Below are 17,277 nucleotides of genomic sequence, written 5' to 3'. Positions count from 1 at the left end.
AGGAGAACCAGACCTTACACTGGAATCCAGACTGGCCTGATTTCCTTTGTTCTCCTCAGTGTGGACGATGAGTTTTGGAACATAGGGAGACGGCCTACAGGCCATGCAGCTCCACGATGGGTGTTACGCATCGTACAGTCAGTCTGTGACTGGACCCAGCCCCTCTGACGCTACAAACTGAAAGGATTTCTACAAGTTGTAAAAACTAAAAATCAACCCACAGGAATTGACTGAAACCTACAGACATGTGTGGACCATGGTCTATAAACAGCCAGGTGAGGAAATAACATGTGATAGGGCAGTTTTCAGGGTATTTTATTTTAAATTTTAAAACATTAAACAAGATGGATTTGTAAGGATGACAAATGATAGAAACAGACCCCCTTGCCTCCCATCGACACACCAGCAAGATTATTTCAAACCAGATTTTTTTTTGTTAAAAGGAGAGTTACAAATCTTATAGGGGTGATACAAGGCTCCCTTCTGGAATTTCTCCAGCTCAGGAGGTTCTTTCCAGTCCACATGAATGCCACCGCAGGGTTCCATTGAAGCAGGATCTGATGAATTTAGAAACAAGTGTCTGGCTGCCGGATTCCCAGAGATCCTGCCTAAACAATTAGTCAAAAAATCGCCTGTACAAAGAAAAGAGAATCAGATTTTGTGATGATTTCCCATAGAAGAGCAATAATATGATGTTTGATTTCAAAGGAAATTCCCAAGTAACACTATGGTCAGTGAAGGGGTTCCTGGTTAACTCCAGCACATGGAATTCATTTGTAGAGATTTACAGTGTGGCCAGTCTAACTTTACATAGGAACCTTGATGTTTAAACCTATTGGAAAACCTTCTGAATCATGTTCACATTGACGTCACCAAGATTTTTACAACTACCTCCCCTGGTTTTCAAAGAGGAACAATAAAGGGTTAAGACTATACACTGAACTCTTAGGCTTTTCTTTATTATAAAGCTGTAGCTTTACAGTTTGAAAGCTTTATAAATATCAAGTTCCTGCAGACAGCAGCCACTTTGTTCCCAGAATGTCATAGATTGTAATGCCAGAAGGGACCAATAAATCATCTAGTCTGACCTCCTGTAAGACATAGCCCATAGAATTTCCCTGCAGTTACCCCTATATTGAGCCCAGCATCTTGTATTTGATTATCTTCCACAAAGGCATGCATCCTTGATTTGAAGACACCAAGAGATGGAGAATACCTCATTTCCTTGATAGCTTGTCCCAATGGTTAAACATCCTCATTGTAAACATTTTTCTGTTATTTCTAACTTGATTTGTCTGGCTTCAGCTTTCAGCCAGTGGTTCTTGTTCTGCCTTCTCTGCTAGATTAAAGAGCCCTTGAGAATCTGGTATTTTCTCCCTGTAAATATACTGAAACACTTTAATCAAATCTCTGGAGGCACCCACATTAGATAATGATTCCCCATTGACAAGTATATTATATTATTTATTAATGTGCATTTTACTGAGATTGCATGGTGCTAGTTTTTTACTCAGAATCTTGTGCAGTACAAGCCACGCTTTTTGCAATAATATAATTATGTTACATCCTGGCAGTTAACTTTAAATACTAACTTCAAAGTAATCTAAACATAAAATAGTTTTTTTAGCAAGACTGAATATGCTAAAATCCCTGTTCACTGACATTAACTATATTCTTAATTTTTAATTCTTTATTGATTGAGTCATCTTTTCTATTATTTTGCCAGGGATTGATGTCAAGATCACTGGCCTCTAGTTTCCTGGGTCATCTTGCCTGTCCTTTGTGCCTATTGGCATAACATTATCAGTCTTCCCATCTTCTGGAATTTCCCCAACATTCCAAAATGTCTCAGAAAGGATTAGTGGAACAAAGATCTCCCCACCTAACTCTTTGAGGATTCTGTGACAGAAATTATCTAGGTCTTCTGATTTAAAAATGTTTATCCCTAATAGATGCTAACATCCTCCTTAGTTACTAAGGGACTAGATAGAAGCACCATCCTCTTGTAATATCAGTACATCAACCTGCTTCTTTTTGCATACAGAACAGAAATATTTAGTGAACGCTTCTGCTGTCTGTGCCTCATTATTCACATTTTTTCCTACTATCTAGAAATGGATCCGTAAAGTTGTAAAGATTTATTTTCTTTCTGTTATTTTAATAAAATGCTTTCTAGTCCTTAGCCCTCCCAGCTATGGTTTCTTCCCTCTTGTCCTTAGCTTCCCTTTTCATATTGCTGCATTTCATTACTTCCAATTTCCTCTGTATCTCATTTGTGGTAGATATTGTTTTATTTCTAACTTTTGCCTTCACTTCTCCTGCATGCTGATACACAGTAGGCATAGCCTCTACATGCTCTCCTCCAGAGTTTTGTTTTTCCTGCTTGATTTCTGATTCGAAAATTTAAAAGCAATGTAGACAATGGTACGTTTGGGCTCCAATTCCTTTGTATACATGAAGCTTTGACAGCATATGGAGGCTTTAAAAGTGCCATTAAGAGGTTTGCGGAAAATTCTTCCAAAGCATGAGCAGCGCATGGTTGCCATAATAGGTCTATGCTGTCCCTGTTGCAAATGATGGGGTGGTGCTAGAGATATTGCTGGGAGCTGTCAGGTATAAGGGGACACTCCCAGTAGCACTAAGCACCGCAGAGAATCTAAGCTGCTGCAGGCTGTCCAGGAGCCCAGGTAAAGGTGCTATATGAAATAGAAGCCAATGGGATGTTCTAATACAGGGTTTCTCAAATTGGGGGTTGGGACCTCTCAAGGGGTCACGAGGTTATTGCCTGGGGGGGTCACGAGCTGTCAACCTCCACCCCAAACCCCACTTTTCTTCAGCAGTTAGAATGATGTTAAATATACAAAAATGTGTTTTTAATTTATACACACAGAGGCTTACTATGCGAAAGGGATCACCAGTACAACGGTTTATGAAACACTGTTCTAATACATGCTGAGGCCACTCCTGCTCCCAGGTGGCCTAGAATGTGAGCAGCACAAAATATGCTTGAAGCCTTCTTTGACCCCTGCCCGTGGCCCATATCTGCTGAGCCTCCAAGAGCATTAAACAACAGCTCAGATGTAGAAAGGAGAGGAACAGGCATTTCTGTTCACACTGCAATGTCTGCCTTGCGGAATCTTGAACTTACCTGCGACAGCACAAAAAGCGTCCACCACATATGCCAACGACTTTAGAATTGAAGGAACATCTCTTATAGGAGCAGGTACCCCCTCGGTATTTACAGAGCTTGAAGGGATCCTGAGCCTCAGAGAATTCTGCAGAAAGAGAAAGAGTCAGTCATCATTCTGCAGAGCCAGGTAAATAAGCATGGTGATTCCAAGAGGACAGGCATTTCCCATTCACTGACGCTTGGCCATGTCAGCCCAAAAGTTCAAGTCCAAAAATGTATCACAGCTTTAGTGCTGTTGAGATGGGTGTAGTTCTGTGACCTTTCATTGGCTGCCACTAAGAAGAGAATGGAGAAAGTTAATTAAAGAGGGGTGCTGGCCCTTGGGCCGCAGAGTTGAGAACTGTAGCTCTCAGCATGGTGTCCTGTGCTGCCCTGGGCCTTTAAGTGATGGAAAGCATTTAGCTGCTCAGACCTCCAAGTTCTCTGAGTGGCTGCTGCTGTTCCCTCTGATTCCCTCTGTCTCTAGCAGTGATGTGCCAGGCAGTATCACAAATGCAATTTGGTGAAGTAGGGTTGAACTGGCTCAGCACCAGGTTGGAAGAGAAGGGCTTGAAAAAATCCCTTCCAGTTTCAATGCATGCCTGTCTATGTTTTTTTCTAAAAATTAGCTTTGAAATAATGTCTTCATGACCAGTTGTCAGGTTTTGGTTACATTCGAAGGGCCTGTTATTCTGAAAATCCAGCCCCAATGTGCACACCCAAATCTTGTAGAATATTTAGGTTAGAACATTTTGAACTGAAGGTTGTTGGGCAACCTAAACCAGTGGTTCTCAGGACAAATTTATTGGTGGCCTCAGAGTCCGGCCACCAACTCTTGCTGGTGGCCGCTCTCACACTTTTTCCTAAAATACTTAATTAGCTTTAGGAAAACCAAATAAATATGCACATAGACATGGCCAAATCATTTCAATTTATTTATTGCTAGCTAGTAAGTCTGTTATGAAAAGTAATATTAACAAACATATAAGTATCACTTTTACAGCTGGCTTACTCAGCCCCGGCAAGCCTCGGGACAAATTAAGCCCGAAGCCCTGTGTCCAGAACCCAAAGCCACTGAAGGACCAGGTCCAGGGATGGAGACTGAAGCCACATGGCTGGAGCCTGGGGCCTGCCATTCTGCAGCCATAGCCCAGGGCTGAAGCCCAAAGCCCCTCAGCCAGAGCTTGCTGCCCTACCACCCCAGGGTTAACACCCAAAGCCTGAGCCCAACCGCCCCTGGAAAGGTGGGGAACTCGCTGGCTGCCTGCTCCTCCAGTGTTGTGTCCCAGGTGTCTTCAGAGGGAGACAGGGCCCAACTCCTGCTGCTGGCCCCAGCAACCAACACTAGTGCAGTGCATCCAGGAGCTACAGGGAGGGGCAGGGGCTGCTACTTTGCACTCCCCCCTCATCACGGCCTAGGTGACTGTGGCCACAAGAAAAGCCCCTGGTGGCCACATGTAGACATGGTGGCCGTATTTAAGAAACTCTGACCTAAACAGATACATTGTCATGATTGAAGACACTCTCCCACCCTCAGATTATATAATTTCTTAGAAAGCAGCCAAGCACATAGTAATGATAGATTCTTAGAGACAGTGGGGTTAAGACACTGAGATGAGGGGCTGCCATTTTAAAGGTCTGGGTTCTGTTCCCAGCTGTGTAACCTGCCAGTGGGCTATGAGACCTGACTTTATAATACAGTTTGTGGCAGGCACAGAATTATGAACACTAGCTTGCTGCAGAAGTTAATTCACAATCTCCTGGCTCCGAACTCCATGTACTTTATCCTAAACCAAAGTGTATATGTAATGAGATTGGTCACACTTCATTTTATTTACATCCCATTCTGATAGTCAGTTTTGTTATTTTTAGAGTAGCAACTGTGTTAGTCTGTATCCACAAAAAGAACAGGAGTACTTGTGACACCTTAGAGACTAACAAATTTATTTGAGCACAAGCTTTTGTCATTGCCTGTTAGAGGAAGAGTATGTGCAACGCAGGTATAATGTGGAGCGGCTTAAGCAGCAAGCCTCAGAAAGATTTGAGAAAAACACTATGGATTTTTTTTTCCACTGGGCATAATTCAGTCAAACATTTTTTTCTTTGGGGGCAGCAAAGACATAACCCAGATCTCTGAACAATTACCCTTCCAAATTTCATGTAAACTGCAGAGGTACTAGTGCTCCTAAGAAAAAGGTCAGAAACTTGTTTCTAATGGAAAGCATTAGGAAATCTTAGGCTCCCAGAGATCTCTCTTCATCATCCCTCACTTACATTTATATCTTACCTGGCATGCCCTGAAGCACCAGAAAGAAAACAGCAAAGAGCAGATAAAGGATCTTCATGTCTGAAGGTCAGCTGGGAACTCAGTAACTGGACACAGGAGACACCAAGACAAAGAGGAGTCAGAATCCTTATATATACAGATCATGGGCATATGCTGAGTTCTAGAAATATTATTTTAATCCAAATGACATTTTTATGTTCTGTAATCTCTTACTAATAATGATTGTTATCTATACAGTTCTCTGAAGATGTCCACGCAGTGTTCAGAGGCGGTCAAAAAAGCAAACAGGATGTTAGGAATCATTAAAAAGGGGATAGAGAATAAGACCGAGAATATATTATTGCCCTTATATAAATTCATGGTACGCCCACATCTCAAAACTGCGTACAGATGAGGTTTCCACACCTCAAAAATGATATACTGGCATTAGAAAAGGTTCAGAAAATGGCAACTAAAATGATTAGGGGTTTGGAGAGGGTCGCATATGAGGAAAGCTTGGAAAAGAGGAGACTAATGGGGGATATGATAGAGGTATATAAAATCATGAGTGATGTGGAGAAAGTGGATAAGGAAAAGTTATTTACTTATTCCCATAATACAAGAACTAGGGGTCATCAAATGAAATTAATAGGCAGCAGGTTTAAAACAAATAAAAGGAATTCTTCTTCACGCAGCGCACAGTCAACTTGTGGAACTCCTTACCTGAGGAGGTTGTGAAAGCCAGGACTATAACAGTGTTTAAAAGAGAATTGGATAAATTCATGGTGGTTAAGTCCATAAATGGCTATTAGCCAGGATGGGTAAGGAATGGTGTCCCTAGCCTCTGTTTGTCAGAGGGTGGAGATGGATGGCAGGAGAGTGATCACTTGATCATTGCCTGTTAGGTTCACTCTCTCTGGGGCACCTGGCATTGGCCACTGTTGGTAGACAGATGCTGGGCTAGATGGACCTTTGGTCTGACCCGGTACTGCCATTCTTATGTTCTTATGTACAGTTCCAAAGAAATCATAGAAGGATTTCAGAGAGATACAGTTGTGTAAGGCAAAATACATTTCACAAACATGTTTTGTAACTAATTTTCCGGTGTCTTAAATTAGGTTTCTTGTGGTAATCTCTTTCTCCTTAGCTAAAGTAGAGACTGGAGAATTATCACGCATTTACATATTTTATTAGCCAAGGCAAAATTGAAAGCAATTTAAAAACTGCAGAAAGCACAAGAAAGATGACTGTCTATTCATTTTTATGAAATTTATAACAATGAATTCCTGATTTCATGTTACAATTTACTAAAAAGTAACAGATCACATCAATTCATTCAAAGCCTTATCACAGTTGTGTTACATAGACAAACTTTACCCTAGTTCTGCATTGTGTTGGGCAGGTAACTTTGATACCAGCAGAATCTATGAATCCTTTAGGGCAGATTCTTATCCATTGCTAATCAAAAGTGCTCCCTAGCAGAATTATGGGAGCACCTCTGACAGTTCTAAAAAACAGTTCTAAAGTTACAGTTTAGAAAATCAGACAAGTTACTTAAGATTAAGAATTACAATTCAATTAATTTTCACACTTCATGCTGATAATTATTAAAACAATCTGAATTTCTCTAGAATTTTACCAGTATTCATTGCTCTTTGGCTACTTGAACTAAACATTCATGGTTAACTAAAGAGTCAGATAGTGGGAACAATCATTAGCTTGCCAGCCAATTCAAAGCTTCTTCCTGGTTTTTGGGAAAAAAGCTGTCAATTTTTCTCAATTACAAACTCTATATGATATCTAGGTTAAACTCTGAAACACTAAGGGTGTCTCTCAGCTATCGTCTATGGAGGAGACATTCCCTTCTACAAATATTTCTGGACTTCAACACTCATAATTGCATACTGAGCTACCTTAAATTTCTAGACAACTAAGATTCAGTTTGCTAGTGAAAGACATGCATACATCACACATTCTATTACAGCACACTCCTGTTTATCCAACTGGCCTGAGGGATATTGAAAATTTGGATAATCAGGCATTTGGGTAAACATAAGAAGGGCTAGTGAATTTAGTGCTAGAAGCCAGAGGTAGCAGAAGAGGAAGGGGTTGCACTTATTTCCATTTTGCCCCTGCATGCTGTGGTGATGGAGGTTCCCAAGTTGCTGCACGGACAGAGCACAAAGGGAGGCAGAGAGTAGAGGATAGAAAAGGGGAAGAAAAGACAGAGGAGAGAGGGAGAAAGAGGGTGAAGAACTCCAGGAGACAAGAGCCTCCGTGGTGCTGCTTGAGCGATTCCTAGCTCTGACAATCCCAGGGGAGTGAGCCAGCCCTACCCCACACTATTTTTACTAGCACTTGTGAAGCCAAGGCCTATCAGTGTCCTGACACCCTCAGGAAGCAACAAAAAAGTCTCTTGTTTCTTGTGACTACTCCCCCTCTCCTACTTCTTTCCTTGCCTTTTTCATCTCCTTTACTCTCCTCTGCCTCTCTTTGTTCCTCTCCCTCCTGCCCTGGTCTCTTTGCCATGACTCCTGTCCTGTCTCCCTTTGTCCTTTCTCTCCTTGAACTCTTCTCCTTTCAGTCTTTATCTTAACCCACTTCATCTGTTTCTTTCTTCCATGTTTACGTTTTTTCTCTTCCTCCCTACCTATTCTCTCCCTAATTCTTCCTTTTTTTTCTTGTCCTCATTTCTAACTCTGGAAATCCTCCCAAATCTCAGCTCTCACAGCCCTAAGGTTAGTTCATCAGTGGATGATTAGCTAACACACCACTACACGGGGATCACACTGTGCATTCGGATAAGTAATATTTCTGGATAAAGGGAATTCAGATAACTGGATTTATCCTGTAAATGATATCATCTCAGATAGCTTTAAAATAACTAAGTTTTTTGGGGGGTAAACACAATGAGTGGAATTTTGCTCCTAATCTGCTAAAACTGGCATGAAGAAGCCATGTTCTCCAGCTCTCCATGACAGTGGCCCAGGCCAGAATAGTTTCTTCAGATTACTAGAAAGTTTGTTCAGGTGGGTCGTTCACTCAAGGGGTTATGAGAGCTGTGTTCTTCTTCTCTTTTTGGATCTCATAGCGATCCCCCTAGATAGAACTTTAAAAGAGGAGTTAATAGGTTGAGTACAAGGGAAGAGAATTTAGCAGTTACCAGACTAGGGACGTTCTCTGTGGCCAGGTGATGTCAATCCCACTCGCCGTCTCTCTCAGCTTCAGGAAGTGAGGCTTTGGCACAAACAGCCTGTTTTATACAGGCTGTGAAGACTTGGATTCTTCTTGACAAAGCTGCTGTGGACCAATCAGAAAGTGACCCCTGCACGTGGGAAAGATCTGAAGTATCCAACCACAATCTGGAGGCTGGAATTCTTGCAATTTCTTTCTGTGTTGGGAAAACTCCATGGTCTTTGTGCAAAATATATTGTGCCACCCCAGATTGTGTAAGACATGTTAGGCCACAGAGGTTTGTATAAAATATATTGGGACATATAACGGACACCTGCTGATTTAGCTCTGATCAGCAACTTACTTCTGCAGGCCACTTTCCATAGGCTTTTCTGCCGTGTGGTCCTTGGCCAACTTGACACAACTCTGTGTCCTTCCTCAAGTGGCAGTTTCTCTGTTAGCACTTTGAGCTGCCAGCAGAATTGTCTATTTTGAAGGTTGGAGAGTTTCTTCATGTAAAGCCATTTTACATTCCTTGGTGATTCTATACATTTTTTCAAACCTTATAATGCTGCAACATAAAGTCATTTGACTCATTTGCTTGGTTTATTACTGATAATATTGTCCACAATTAAATCAATATTAAGACATAAAAACATAAGAACTATCATACTGGGTCAGACCAAAGGTCCATCTAGCCCAGTAACTAGCCCACTTATTTGCACTGTAATTCCCTGAAGTGGATTTCTTATGTGGACTTGTCCAGGCTGAAGTTGATGGTGGGTTAGAAATTGTTGAAATCCAGATGAATTCTTCAAGGGCCTCCTTTCCATGAGTCAATATGATGAGGATGTCATCAATGTAGCACAAGTATAGGAGGGGTGCTAGGGGACGGGAGAGCTGAGGAAGCGTTGTTCTAAGTCAGCCATAAAAATGTTGGCATGCTGTGGGTCCATGCGGGTACCAATGGCAGTGACACAAATTGACGTCCAGAATAGTAACATCCAAAAGCCAGTAGGAGAACACTTCAATCTCCCTGGATAGTCTGTAACAGATTTAAAAGTAGCCATACTTGAACAAAAAAACCTCAAAAATTGACTTCAAAGAGAAACTGCAGGACTAAAATTCATTTGCAAATTTAACACCATTAATTTAGGCTTTAATAGGGACTGAGAGTGGCTGACTCACTACAAAAGCAACTTTCCCTCTCGTGGCATTGACACCTTCTCATCAATTATTGGGAATGGACCACATCCACCCTGATTGAATTGGCTCTGTCAGCACTAGTCCTTCACTTGTTAGGTAATTCCCTTCTCTTCATGTGTCAGTATAATAATGCCTACCAACCGCTATGCCTACCTTCATGACTCCAGCTTCCATCCTGGGCACATCACACAATCCATTGTCTACAGCCAAGCACTGAGGTACAACTGCATCTTCTCCAACCCCTCAGACAGATACCAACACCTACAAAATCTCCACCAAGCATTCTCAAAACTATAATACCCGCACAAGGAAATAAGACAGAGCCAGACGTGTACCCAGAAGCCTCCTACTGCAAGACAAACCCAAGAAAGAAACCAACAGGACTCCACAGGCCATCACATACAGTCCCCAGCTAAAACCCCTCCAACGCATCATCAGGGATCTACAACCCATCCTGGACAATGATCCCACACTTTCACAGGCCTTGGGTGGCAGGCCAGTCCTCGCCCACAGACAACCTGCCAATTTAAAGAATATTCTCACCAGTAACTGCACACTACACCATAGTAACTCTACCTCAGGAACCAAACCATGCAACAAACCTCAATGCCAACTCTGCCCACATATCTACACCAGTGACACCATCACAGGACCTAACCAGATCACCCACACCATCACCGGTTCATTCACCTGCACGTCCACCAATGTAATATACACCATTATATGCCAGCAATGCCCCTCTGCTATGTACATCGGCCAAACTGGACAGTCTCTCCGGAAAAGGATAAATGGACACAAATCAGATATTAGGAATGGCAATATACAAAAACCTGTAGCAGAACACTTCAGCCTCCCTGGCCACACAATAGTAGATCTTAAGGTGGCCATCCTTCAGCAAAAAAACTTCAGGACCAGACTTCAGAGAGAAACTGCTGAGCTTCAGTTCATCTGCAAATTTGACACCATCAGCTCAGGATTAAACAAAGACTGTGAATAGCTTGCCAGCTACAAAACCAGTTTCTCCTCCCTTGGTTTTCACACCTCAACTGCTAGAACAGGGTCTCATCCTCCTTGACTGAACTAACCTCGTTATCTCTAGCTTGCTTCTTGCTTGCATATATATATCTATCCCTGGAAATTTCCACTACATGCATCCGAAGAAGTGGGTATTCGCCCAGGAAAGCTCATGCTCCAAAACGTCTGTTAGTCTATAAGGTGCCACATGATTCTTTGGTGCCTGCATTTCTAATTTTCACTTCACTGAAGAAGTGTTTTTTTTACCCGCAAAGGCTTATGCCCAAATAAATCTGTTAGTCTTTAAGGTGCCACCGAATCCCTTGTTGTTTTCGTCTTCTGACAGTGACCAGTGCGAGGTAGCCCTATCTTTTAACTAGTTACCAGTCCATGAGAGGACCTTTCCACTTATCCCATGACTGCTTACTTTGCTTAATAGCTTTTGGGAGTGAGGTTTTGTAAAAATCTAAATACACTATATTCACTGGATCCCCCTTGTCCACATGCTTGTTGATCCCCTCAAAGAATTCTAGTAGATTATTGAGGCATAATTTCCCTTTACAAAAACCATCTTGACTATTCCCCAACAAATTATGTTCATCTATGTGTCTGACAATTTAGTTCTTTACTATAGTTTCAACTAGTTTGCCCGGTACTGAAGTCAGGCTTACCGGCCTGTAATTGTTGGGTCACTTCTGATGTCCTTTTTAAAAATTGACATCACATTAGCTATCCTCCAGTCATTTGGTACAGAAGCTCATTTAAATGATGAGTTACAAACGACAGTTAGTAGTCCTGCAATTTCACATTTGAGATTCTTCAGAACTCTTGGGTGAATACCATCTGGTCCTGGTGACTTATTACTGTTTAGTTTATCAATTTGTTCCAAAACCTCCTCTAATGAAACCTCAGCCTGAGACAGTTCCTCAAATTTTTCACCTAAAGAGTATGGCTCAGGTTTGGGAATTTCCCTCCCATCTTCAACTGTGAAGACCGATGCAAAGAATTAATTTAGTTTCTCTGCAATGGGCTTAACGTCTTTGAGTGCTCCTTTAGCATCTCAATGGTCCAGTGGCCCCACTGGTTGTTTAGCAGGCTTCCTTCTTCTGATGCACTTACAAAAATGTTTGTTATTTCTTTTTGAGTCTTTGGCTAGCTGTTCTTCAAATTCTTTTTTGGCCTTCCTAATGATATTTTTACACTTCATTTGCCAGAGTTTATGCTCCTTTCTATTTTCCTCACTGGTTTTAACTTCCACTTTTTACAGGATGCCTTTTTGTGTCTCACTGCTTCTTTTACTTTGTTGTTTAGCCACAGTGGCTCTTTTTTGGTTAGGACTAAAACAAGAATTGCCTCTCCGCTTGTGGGTTCCAGGACTAGCTGCTCCAAGAAGCAGTCATTTAAGGTCTGAAGAAACTTTATCTCTGTATCCTGCCCTAAGGTGATATGCACCCAGTCAATATGGGGATAGTTGAAATCCCCCATTATTATTGAGGTTTTTTATTTTAATAGCCTCTCTAATCTCTCTGAGCATTTCACAGTCACTATCACCATCCTGGTCAGGTGGTCTGTAATATATCCCTACTGCTATATTCTTATTATTCAAAGAATTACTATCTAGAGAGATTCTAGATACAGTTTGGTTCATTTAAGATTCTTACTTCATTTGATTCTATGCTTTCTTTCACATATAGTGCCACTCCCCCACTAGCATGACCTGTTCTGTCCTTCTGATATATTTTGTACCTTGGTATTACTGTGTCTCATTGATTATACTCATTCCACCACATTTCTGTGATGCCTGTTATATCAATATCCTCATTTAATAGGAAGCACTCTAGTTCTTATTATTTAGACGTCTAGCACTGGTATATGAGCGCTTTAAAAACATCACTTTTTTGCTGTCTCCCATTACATGATGCAATTGACTGAGACTTTTTTTCATTTGACTGTTTCTCATCAGATCCTATCTGTATTTTATCTTCTTACATCCTCCCCTCCTTACTAGGACATAGACAATCTCCATTAGTAGATCTTCTCCTCAGGGATGTCTCTGTCTGTACCACGTGCTCCTCCGCACCTGTCAGCTGTCCCACAGCCCTTAGATTAAAAACTGCTCTGCGACCTTTTTTAATTTTAAGTGTCAGCAGTCTGGTTCCATTTTGATTTAGGTAGAGCCCATCCTTCCTGTATAGGCTCCTCCTTTCCCAAAAGTTTCCTTAGTTCCTAATAAATCTAAACCCCTTCTTCCTACACCATTGTCTCATCCCCACATTGAGACCCTGCAGTTCTGCCTGTCTAACTGGCCCTGTGTTTGGAACTGGAAACATTTCAAAGAAGGCTACCATGGAGGTCATGGACTTCAATTTCTTACCTACTAGCCTAAATTTGGCTTCCAGGGCCTCTCTTCTATCTCTCCCTATGTCATTGGTACCTACATGTGCCATGACAACTGCCTCCTCCCCAGCACTACACATAAGTCTATATAGATATCTCGAGAGATCCGCAACTTTGGCACCAGGAAGGCAAGTCACTATGCTGTTCTCCTGGTAACTGCAATCCCATCTATCTGTGTTTCCAGTGATTGAATCAGCCATTACTAATACCTGTCTCTTCTTAATAACTGGAGTTCCCTCATCCAGGAGAGGTATCCTCAGTGTGAGACGATACTACACATCACCTGGAAGGAGGGTCACAACTAGGCCGTCATCTGTCCTGGGGTGGAATTTCACTATCCTCCCACTCACTGACTGGGATCTGAGTACAACACCCCAACTATGCACACCCATTATTACTGTGCAGTTGCGACTGGACACCTGCAACTCTTCCCTTCGGGAGCTTGTGACCAGAGCTCTGCAGTGACAAATAGCCTTCTGAGAACAAATGGGTGTATTTAGAAAAAGGAAGAAAGTGTTGGAGAAACAACAATCAGCCAACATACTTGTTTAAATCCATTGTACTTACTCTTCACTGCCAGCTAAGTTAGATGGGCTTCATTCCTGAGTTACAGAAGCAGAACAGACCCAACCAAGGGCCTGTCTACAGGGGGAAATTTACTGAGATAACTATTCCAGTACAATTATACCATAATAAGCCTGGTCTACACTTAAAATTTGGGTTGACACAGCTCCAACAATCTGGGGTGTGAAAAATCCACACCAATGAATGCTGTAACTAGGACAGTCTAACCCCCAGTGCAGACACAGTGTTTCCATCAACCTAGCCATCATTGCTCAGGAGGTGGTGTTCTTATCGGGAACAGTCAGCATGGATTCACCAAGGGCAAGTCATGCCTGGCTAACCTAATTGCCTTCTATGATGAGATAACTGGGTCTGTGGATGAGGGGAAAGCAGTGGACGTGTTATTCCTTAACGTTAGCAAAGTTTTTGATATGGTATCCCACAGTATTCTTGCCAGCAAGTTAAAGTATGCACTGGATCAATGGACTACAAGGTGGATAGAAAGCTGGCTAAATCATCGGGCTCAATGGGTACTGATCAATGGCTCCATGTATAGTTGGCAGCTGGTTTCAAGCTGAGTGCCCCAAGGGTCTGTCCTGGGGCGGGTTTTGTTCAATAGCTCCATTAATGATCTGGAGGATGGCGTGGACTGCAGCATCAGCAAGTTTGCAGGCGACACTAAACTGGGAAGAGTAGTAGATATGCTGGAGGGTAGAGACTGAATACAGTGGGACCTAGGTAAATTAGAAGATTGGGCCAAAAAAAATCTGATAAGGTTCAACAAGGACAAGTGCAGAGTCCTGCACTTAGGATGCAAGAATCCTATGCACTGCTACAGACTAAGGACCGAATAGCTAGGCAGTAATTCTGCAGAAAAGGACCTAGGGGTTACAGTGTATGAGAAACTGGATATGAGTCAACATTGTGCCCTTGTTGCCAAGAAGGCTAATGGTATTTTGGGCTGTATAAGTAGGAGCATTGCCAGCCGATCGAGGGACATGATCATTCCCCTCTATTCGGCATTGGTGAGGCCTCATCTGGAGTACTGTGTCCAGTTTTGGGCCCCACACTACAGGAAGGATGTGGAAAAATTAGAAAGAGTCCAGAGAAGGGCAACAAAAATGGTTGGGGGCTGGAGCACATGACTTATGAGGAGAGGCTGAGGAAACTGGGATTGTTTAGTTTGCAGAAGAGAAGAATTAGGGGGGGGATTTGATAGCTGCTTTCAACTACCTGAAAGGGGATTCCAAAGAGGATGGATCTAGACTGTTCTCAGTGGCAGCAGATAACAAAACAAGAAGTAATGGTCTCAAGTTGCAGTGGGGAAGGTTTAGGTTGGATAATAGGAAAAACTTTTTCACTAGGAGGGTGGTGAAGCACTGGACTGGGTTACCTAGGGAAATGGTGGAATCTCCTTCCTTAGAGGTTTTTAAGGTCAGGCTTGCAGAGCCCTGGCTGGGATGATTTCATTGGGGTTGGTCCTGCTTTGAGCAAGGGTTGGACTAGATGACCTCCTGAGGTCCCTTCCAACCCTGATATTCTATGATTCTATGATTCTTTGAAAAACCTCTTTGATTGGTTAGGATGTGTCTAGACTATGGAGCTTTGCTGGCACAACTATAGTTGTGCTTGTATAGTCACCATAGTGTACACATAACTACAGTCCTATAGTTCTACTGGTAAAACAACCAGTGTATATACTTTTGTTTCACAAAAATAGTGCTGTTTCCCATCTCAGCTTATGTCCTCTGGAAGGGGTTTAAGAAAAACTGGAAAAAAGCCCTATAATTGCACAACAGGAGTGTCCACCCGGGAAACTATACCCTATTACTATAGCAATATAATTCCACCAATATAGTTACTCCAGTAAATTTCTCAGTGTAGACAAGCCCTTATGTTCTTTTTGAAAGCACCACAATGCTAAAGACAAAGCCTGGGCTCAGTTTCCCTTTCAGAGAAAGTGATTCCCAGTCTATTTTCCCCTTCTCAGGGAAACTCTCTGTTTTTGGAGAATGACCCACCCCATGCATGCCTGAGCTCAGTTATCACACTGTCCAGTGCCTTTTTGTTAGCTGGACCGGGGCTGAATCTTCCTGTGGCTGAGATTACTGTCTGGGCAAAACCAGTCAGGCCATCTAAGAGTACCCTCCATGATGTTTTTTCCATTGTTTGGCTGTTGCACTAACTCAGCCTTAATGGCTTGCACTCAGAGGCACTGTGGCTGCGGGGAGTGTGCTGAGATTCCCACCCTCCATCTCAAGAAATCCTAAACAGAAAACACATTTTAGAGACCAGAAAAATGTTCTGTGCCAGGCACCCCCACACTCATCACCATAGAGTTTAAACCTCCCATTGACTTCCATGGGGACAGTATTTCAACCAAGGTTGTAATTTCCTCCAGGCAAGGTTTGGCAGCTGTAATGATAACAGGAAATAAGGAATTTATTTTTAATAATGTCTTATATATTCAGGGACAAGCAAGAATCCTTTGCAGAACTTAGGGCCAAGCCCTTAAAACATGTCAAAAAGCAGATGCTGCGTCTGTGGCTCACAGAGGAGTTAGTTTGAGTAACAGCAACAGTCATTAGGGAAGCTAACCACAAACTCTTTCTAAACTGTGAAGTAACTTCACCTTTTATCAATTTCTTCTATATTATTTGCTTTATGCTAGAAGTTCATAACAGACATACAAGATCAAGATGGGACTTGATATGTCAGCATAATATACAATTTTAGAAACTATATAGAAAATTAGTCTATCTGGCACATTCTGCAACAGAGCCCTTCAGTTTGAGGAAGTTTCAATGACAAAATGATTTCACTAGAAGAGTACTGAAAGCATTTTGGAGAAAGTTGTATATTTTAAAAGAGCTGGCTGAGAAGCTGGCTGACTGGACCATTAATGTTGGTTTTCAATAAATCTCAAACACCAGGGAAATTCCAGAAGGCTGGAAGAAAGCTATTCTTGTGCCAGTATTTAAAATGGATGAATGGGAGGCTCTGGGTTATTATGGGCCTGTCAGTCTGACATCAATCCCAGGAAAGATACTGGAGCAGTTGATACAGGACACAATTAATAATAGAATTATTGCCAATCAACATGGGTTTACAGAAAAGAGATCCTGTCAAACTAATTTGATATATTTTTGATGAGCTTATCTGTTTGGTTGCTAAAGGTAATAGTGTTGAAATAATATACTTAGACTTCTGTAAGGCATTTAACTTGGTACCCCATGACGTTTTAATTAAAAACTAAAACTGTATAAAACTAACATGGCATACATTCAATGGATTAAAAGATGGCTAACTGATAGGTCTCAAAATGTAATTGTAAACAGGAAATCATCATTGAAAGGGTATGTTTCTAGTAAGGTTTGGCAGGGATCAGTAAATTTTAAAGAGAAAACATTATATATATATACATATATATATATATATATGTATATATATATATATATATATATATATATATATATATATATATATA

The 17,277-nt window shown here is 41.7% G+C and overlaps 1 long non-coding RNA gene across 1 annotated transcript; it reads right to left on the bottom strand.

Annotated features, from left to right (window-relative positions):
- Positions 1-299: 299 nt before the first annotated feature.
- On the bottom strand, positions 300-8,657 carry LOC127048904 (uncharacterized). Its single transcript, XR_007773805.1, has 4 exons — positions 8,599-8,657; positions 5,457-5,542; positions 3,149-3,275; positions 300-632 (listed from the first exon to the last, which is right to left on the bottom strand). It is a non-coding gene; the product is annotated as an uncharacterized LOC127048904 (long non-coding RNA).
- Positions 8,658-17,277: the final 8,620 nt, after the last annotated feature.

Source organism: Gopherus flavomarginatus, chromosome 4, assembly GCF_025201925.1.
Source record: "Gopherus flavomarginatus isolate rGopFla2 chromosome 4, rGopFla2.mat.asm, whole genome shotgun sequence".
NCBI classification, from domain to species: domain Eukaryota; kingdom Metazoa; phylum Chordata; order Testudines; family Testudinidae; genus Gopherus; species Gopherus flavomarginatus.
The sequence above is the reverse complement of the archived record's forward strand: the minus strand, read 5'-3'. Positions and strand labels throughout refer to the sequence as shown.